A 7,623-nucleotide genomic window follows, 5' to 3' on the forward strand; every position below is an offset into this window, starting at 1 on the left:
GTGGCTGTCAGTTAAGCATCTGCCTTCAGCTCAGGGCATGATCCTGGGGCTCTGGGATCGAGCCCCACATCGGGCTCCTTGCTCAGCAGGGAGTCTGCTTCTCCCTCTCTCGGTCCCTCCCCCCCGCTCATGCTCACGCCATCTCTCTCTCTCTCAAGTAAATAAATAAAATTTGTAAAAAAAAAAAAAAGATTTTGTGAAAAAAAGTTATTAAATAAAATCATTTAAAAAAAAAGATTTGCCAGCAGTGGAATAATATAATCCAATATATCTTGCAGCATTGTTTGTAATATCAAAAGGCTATTGAGTATGAGTGTTTATTCCAATGTGAGCTGCTAAATGAATTATAGTAAATGTATTCAGTGGGCTGCCATGCAGCCTTAGAAAAAGATAAAAAAAACTATGTGCTGAAAGAATGATTTACAAGATATTATCAAATGAATAGAAGCAAGATTTAAAAAACCTGTGCCTAGTATACTACAATTTGTACCTTTAAATGGGAGGGGGTGAAGGACATATATATAGAGAGATATATAATATATAAAAATATATGCGTATAGGGGCGCCTAGGTGGCTCAGTGGGTTAAGCCTCTGACTTCGGCTCAGGTCATGATCTCAGGGTCCTGGGATCGAGTCCCACATTGGACTCTCTGCTCAGCAGGGAGCCTGCTTCCCACTCCCATCTCTCTGCCTACCTCTCTCCCTACTTGTGATCTGTTAAGTAAGTAAATAAAATCTTTTAAAAATACACTACAGACTAATATATCTTAAAATATACATGTGTATATATGTGTATAGGTATACACACACATATATATGATATAGAAAATATATCATACCTGCTTGCATATACATACAACATTCTGGAAGGGTACCCAGGAAACCAAACACAGTGGCTAATACGAAGGGGAGGAGGTCCTGGGCAAAGACGGGAGTTGGTGTGCCATGCATATGTATTATAAACTCTTCAGAAATTTCAAGAAATTAAATGTATTATTTTTTAAATTTTATTTATTTATTTGACAGACAGAGATCACAAGTAGGCAGAGTCAGGCAGAGAGAGAGGAGGAAGCAGGTTCCCTGCTGAGCAGAAAGTCCGATGCGGGGCTTGATCCCAGGACCCTGAGATCATCACCTGAGCCTAAGGCAGAGGCTATAACCCACTGAGCCACCCAGGTGCCCCAAGAAATTAAATGTATTATTTTTAAAAAGATTTTTAAATTTATTTGACAGAGAGAGAGAGAGAGAGAGATCACAGTAGACAGAGCAGCAGGCAGAGAGAGGAGAAGCAGGCTCCCGTCAAGTAGAGAGCCCGATATGGGGCTCGATCCCAGGACCCTGGAATTGTGACCCGAGCCGAAGGCAGAGGCTTAACCCACTGACCCATCCAGGTGCCCCTAAATGTATTATTTTTAAGTCTTCAAAGATTAAAACACATAGTACCATTTTTACCAGCCGGATGAACCTATCTCCCTTGGACAGGCCCTCCTTGAATTCCCAGCATTCCTAAGAGGCTCATCCCCAAGCCTGAAGGCAGTTCCAGCCTCCCGGTCTCTGGTAGCATAGAACCCTGATTTGCAGATAGGATGCTAAGGCTTTTTGGCCCTGCAGAAGTTTCTGCTAAACAGAAAAGCAGTTCCCTGACGGATTTTGGTTATTTTTATTATTTATTTTTTTAAGATTTTATTTATTTGACGGAGAGAGACACAGTGAGAGAGGGAACACAAGCAAAGGGAGTAGGAGAGGGAGAAGCAGGCTTCCCTGCAGATCAGGGAGCCTGATCCCAAGACCCTGGGATCATGACCTAGGTGGAAGGCAGATGTTTAATGACTGAACCACCCAGGCACGCTGTTATTTTTATTCTTAAACAAAATGTATTTCTCTGTAGGCCATATTCTGGCATACCTCGGAACGGCCTGTTTGAGTCCTCTGAAAAGGAAGATGGTTTTCATTCCAGAGTGTGCTGGTTAATTCATACCCCTTCCAGAAATAGCCACTGGTTTCAAGTGAAGTTATTCCTGGCAAAAATAAAAATACAATAATCTTGGGGCGCCTGGCTGGCACTGTTGGCTAAGTGGCTGAAACTTTATTTTGGCTGCAGTCTGAGCTCAGGATATTGGGATCGAACCCCACATCAGGCTCCACACTCCTTATCCACTTCAGATTCTCTCTCCCTCTCTCTCTGCCCCCTCCTCCCAGGAGCCATCCCCAGTATTGAGATCACACTATCTTCTGGGGCATTTGCCAGGGTGTTAAATCTTGTATTTCAGGAGAGCTTCCCATCTTTGTGGTCTGGCCACAAAGGTCAAGTACCCTGAGAATTCAGTCCCACATGTCTTCTCCCAGCTGGGTCATGCCACTCTTCTGGGGGAGTTATAGCCTGATGGCTGGGAGAGAAGACAGGTACAGGTCTTATAGATAGTGATGCTGCCTTGCAGAGAGATGCCTGCATTGTCTCCAAGAAAGGTGATAACAAGTTCTTTTTTTTTTTCTTTTTTAGCATCCATTGAATTTATCCAGCATAACCACAGGAGTGTTGTCTTCATGCTGTCAGACACAGACAAAAACAATGATAAAGCACCATATCCACAGTTTGCCTAACTGTATTTGTTTTGAGCCTCACTGATATATTTTTATATGCCACAGACCATCATTTAAACAATGGACATCTTCAATGTCAACTCCTTTGTTGACTTTCTCAATATCTTATGCAAACATCTTCATGACTCTAACCCACAGAGCACACTGTTTTCCTTCTGCCATGATTGCAACAATCCTACCTATTGTTCCAGGAGAAGAGTAAGCAAACACATGATATTTGCTCCACTGAGTACAAATTTGAAAGCTCCTTTATCAACCTGCTGGTGCCGCAGGATAAAAGGATATTTGTGAAGTAAGTTTCGGGTTGGATAAAAAGGCCCTTCTCTTTGTCTAAAAAATAGTAACACTCCATTCACTGTAAGGATTTCTATATGTTCATGGCACCACACTATTCTGACAGCCTCTTTCTTAGGCATTATGAGTAAGCCATGGTTCCACAACTGGAAATTGCTCTATGAATTGATTCTTTTTTTTTTTCTTCTAAACATTTTATTTATTTATTTGACAGACAGAGATCACAAGTAGGAAGAGAGGCACGCAGAGAGAGAGGGGGAAGCAGAGAGCCCGATGCGGGGCTCAATCCCAGGACCCTGGGATCATGACCTGTGCCAAAGGCAGAGGCTTTAACCCACTGAGCCACCCAGGCACCCCATGATTCTTAATAACCTTAATAATTGAAGTTTTTAACTGGATGCAGTTAGACACATTTTCTTTCTCATCAAATTTCTTGAACATGTTCCAGGGCGAAGGGGGAGACGATAGGGAGAAGACTGGAATGGGAAAAACTGAATTAGCAAGGGTCGGGCAGCTCCCCTGACACGGGAAAGCCCACAGTGACAGTGGGAGATGTCGTTATCCCGAAAGGGAAACAGTCAGCCGCACTTTACGGCTCTAACGAAAACTCTCTACTTCCGCTCCTCTGTATCCGACCCCGTTTCGCCTGCTTATTTGGGAGTACCAATTTCTCTCCCTAACTGGTAGCTCAAAGGGCGGGACTTGAGAATAAAGAAGAACTAGAGCGATCGTTCTGGTTGTAGGAAGAAAATGGAGAGACAGCACTTGTTTTTATTAGGGACATGGTGGGCCATTGCTGCAGGCTCAGATGAGGTGGACACACACACACACACACACACACACACACACACATTGCTGCAGGCTCAGATGAGGTGGACACACACACACACACACACACACACCGCACAGCCTAACAGGTCTCCTGTGGGTAACTGACTAACCTTACCAGAGCTTGACCACTCTAATTAATCCTGGGTCTGGGTCTCAGCTTTCTTGATACACAAAGCATCTCTATTTGCTTCAGTGGCAATAAGCAATTACTATCCCGTTGCCCGTGACGGTGTTAATGCTTAGACTGCCAGCTGTATCCGGGCCATGGTTGTTCCACCTAGTCCATGAAGGGGTTCTCGTTTCCAGCCAGATGGGATGCAATCTAGCTCCAAAATCCCTCCAAATTGCCTTCCTTCCCGCTCTCAGCTGTCTCGAGTTAGTTTCTCTGGAAGCAGATTTTGAGATTGATTTTTGGCAAGCAGGATATGGATTAGCTCTCGACCTCTGTGGCAGGGCAGGGAGGAAGCAGGATTGATCAGAGGGTGAAGTTAATCTGTGGTGCAGCCTATGGAAGGCTGACTCCTGTAGCCATCACAGCTGACAGTTGTTGCAACTGGGCCACTGTCCCACCACACTGGACCATTGGATTCAGCAGCCCCAGGAAAGGCCCCATCCCTGGGTGAACCTGCCCTCTGGATAGAAGCTGACCTTGCAGGAAGCCTGCAGCAAAGTTTGTAATATTATAATATTATATTATTATATTATATAATATTAATTGGGGTGGGAGGATGGCTAAGTCAGTTTAAGCATGCCACTCTTGATTTTGACTCAGGTCATGATCCCAGGATCATGGGATCCAGCCCTACCCAGATTGTCTCTCTTTCTCTCTTTCTGCCCCTTCCTCCCCACCCCCAGGAAGCACTCATGTGCTCTCGCTCTGTCAAAAATATATATGTACATAATTGCTCTATAAAATGAGATTAATAACATAATTATAAAATAATCACTATATAAAATTGTACATTGAAAAATAATATATAACCATTCCTTAACATATTTTCCCACCAAGAGCAAAGAGCTATCTCAGGGACTGAGAGGGCAGATGATCATGGCAGACATGGAAATATATAATCACTCTACAAAATCTTATGGTAGACTGATTTAGTTTGTGACATCCCTAGCAAGACTCCCAGGAAAACTAAAAAAAAATCAGAAGAACCCAGAACTTTGAAGATCTTTGAGGGTAATCCACAGCTATGATGTAAGCTGAGAGAACTGCATGGAGGATATCTGGCTGGCTAGAGCTGTTTCACCCCACTCCTCTAGGTGCCCTGTTACTTGGTCAAGAATGAATAAGGGTTTCCCAGGTGTCCAAGCAGAAGCCTAGAGAGCCAGGGATCAGCCCTCTTAGCCAACTCCCTCTCTTCTTTGGCCACATTACAGAGGCCCTAGCCCACTCCAAACATCTCTTTACTTACGCTGGTATGAACAAGTGTGACAACTTCTCCAAAGGGAAGAAAATATGGGTGAGGCAGGAGAATTGGCACCTACCATATAGTGACACATTTCAAAGCCACATAGAGATACATAGAAATATATAGAGGTAGATAGGCTCCAGTTTTAGACTATACTGAATGTAAAATTTACAAAAATAGAAATGACTGATAAAACCCCTTATCCCTTAGCTTTTATTCTTACCAGTGTCTGCATTTAACAATTTATCAATCTAAGTTTATTTGGTTCTCAAATCATAAAAAATTGGCTCTTAATTTTTAAATACTACAGTTTTCTACCTTACCAAAAAAGTACTTGTAAACCTATGTTCAAATCATCTAAAGGCTTCTTATCCAAAGAAGACGTTTGTCTCCATCTACAGAGACACTGTCAGAATATTCTCCGGAGGTCAAGGAGAAATTTTCTGTCACGTACTCAGCCCTTCCCCTGTCCCCAAGCAGTGAGGGTGTTTATTTCTAAATGGCAGCATCAAGAGAGCCTGGTGGACTGGTCCAATTCCTCTGGATGCAGAAATAATTTGTAGACCATCAAAATTCTCTGGTAGATGCAGGTCCCACTTAAAAACAGTCCTAAATCCCAGTAGACCAAAGCAATCCCCCTGCCTCACTGCTTCCCTCTACCAGAATCATAGGCTTACAGGATGCCAGAACGGGACTGGACCCTCCAAGCCACTTGTCCTCTCCTACCCTTCCTCACTCCCAGGCACAGCCAAGTCAAGCTATTTGCCTTGGTTCCGGTACCCGGTCACTTGGAACTCAGCCCAGAAGTTGTGATTTAACTGATCTTGTATGCAGCCAGACGTCAATATTATTTTAAGCTCTCCAAGTGATTCTAATCTGAAACAAAGTTTCAGAACCACTGTTGTACCCCAGAACATAGCCAGTTTTCATCTCAATCTGATTCTAGCAGGTAAAGGTGTGGAAGAAGACAAGCACACAGGCCAATGGAGTGTGAAGGGCACTTTACTCCCAGGTGCAAGGTCATATACAGGCTGTGTGAGGATGGGCAAGTCACCTGACCTCTCTGGGCTCAGTTTCCTCATACATAAAGTTAAATGCGCTCATTCAGTGTCAGAGATCTGCTCCAATATCAAGTTCTGGGCTTTACCCTGAGACCTAACGTGCTCAAAGGATCACTGTCACCTGCTCCAAGTCTCTCCCTCTGAAGGAGGGTTAACCTGGCTTGTCCTGAGGCCATTTGAAAAACCTCTGCTCAAAAATACTTTCCTGGGGCGCCTGGGTGGCTCAGTGGGTTAAAGCCTCTGCCTTCGGCTCAGGTTATGATCTCAGGGTCCTGGGATCAAGCCCCACATCAGACTCTCTACTCAGTGGGGAGCCCGCTTCCTCCTCTCTCTCTGCCTACTTGTGATCTGTCTGTGAAATAAATAAAAATCTTTAAAAAAATACTTTCCCACACACCTTTTCTGAGGCACAAACCTGAGTTCAATGAGGCGGAAGAGTCTTAGAAGCCCAGGGGGCCTTTAAGACAAGAAGGTCATGGACTGGGGAAAGTTGCATATGGGAAGACAGGTCAGTAACAGTAACAGTAACACACACACTAGTAGATGGACTCAATGAGAGAGAGAAAAGATGAGCCTGAGCTTCCTGAGTTTGGTGACAGACTGAGCCGATAGAGCTCTTGTCCTTGGGATGTCTCTCTCTTCAACTCATCTGAGTTCTACTTCTACCCATGAAATATCTTGTCACATACAGGTTAGCAGGGCCTTTCTTTTTCTCCTGAATTGAAAACTTGTTTCCAGTAGACAGGAAGGTGTCTCCACTTGGATCAAGTGCATCTTCTAAGCGCATCTGGAAGGTGTCCAAGATTCTGAGCTACGGTCATTGTCCCATGTCTCTGTGATGATTGTACTGGGTCAGGGACTGATGGGGAAATCAGTTCCTTTCCAACATTTGTACTAAGGTGTCCCAGTCTCCATGAAAGCTATGCTTGCAAAGAGGGAATATGAGAGGTTACATTTTCTCTCTAGATCATGGCCTTGATATAGAAATGACGGACTCCATAACCACATCTCTGTGGTTAGCAGCGAGCCTAGCAGCGAGCTAGGCCATGTTTTAGACATGGGTGGGAAGAATTAGTAAGCGCAGATACTCAAGGTCTAGTTGGGCAGGCAGGTGCATCAGCAGGTGAGTTTTGTCAGTCCAGGGTTCCATGTGCTGCTATGAGGTCTATGCAGGATGGAGGGAGCAGGAGGAAGAGAGGCACTTCTAAAGGACTGGGCCTGAATGGACAGTAAAGAGTCAGTTTTGCTTTTTTTTTTCAATTTTAATTTTGTTTTCTTAGAATACAGTTGAATATTTGGCAAAACTCTAAAACATACAAAGAAAATACTTATACTTCTCTTTATCCTTGTTCCAAACCAGCCATTATTGCCCCTTTATAAGTAATCTTTGTTCTGAAACTGGCAGTAATCTATAGAAAGTT

At 43.9% G+C, this 7,623-nt stretch overlaps 1 pseudogene; it reads right to left on the reverse strand.

Moving 5' to 3' along the window:
- Positions 1 to 2,578: 2,578 nt before the first annotated feature.
- On the reverse strand, positions 2,579 to 3,336 carry LOC122910690 (annotated as a pseudogene).
- Between the last annotated feature and the right edge of the window lie 4,287 nt (positions 3,337 to 7,623).

Source organism: Neovison vison, chromosome 6, assembly GCF_020171115.1.
Source record: "Neovison vison isolate M4711 chromosome 6, ASM_NN_V1, whole genome shotgun sequence".
In the NCBI taxonomy this organism is placed as follows: Eukaryota; Metazoa; Chordata; class Mammalia; order Carnivora; family Mustelidae; genus Neogale; species Neogale vison.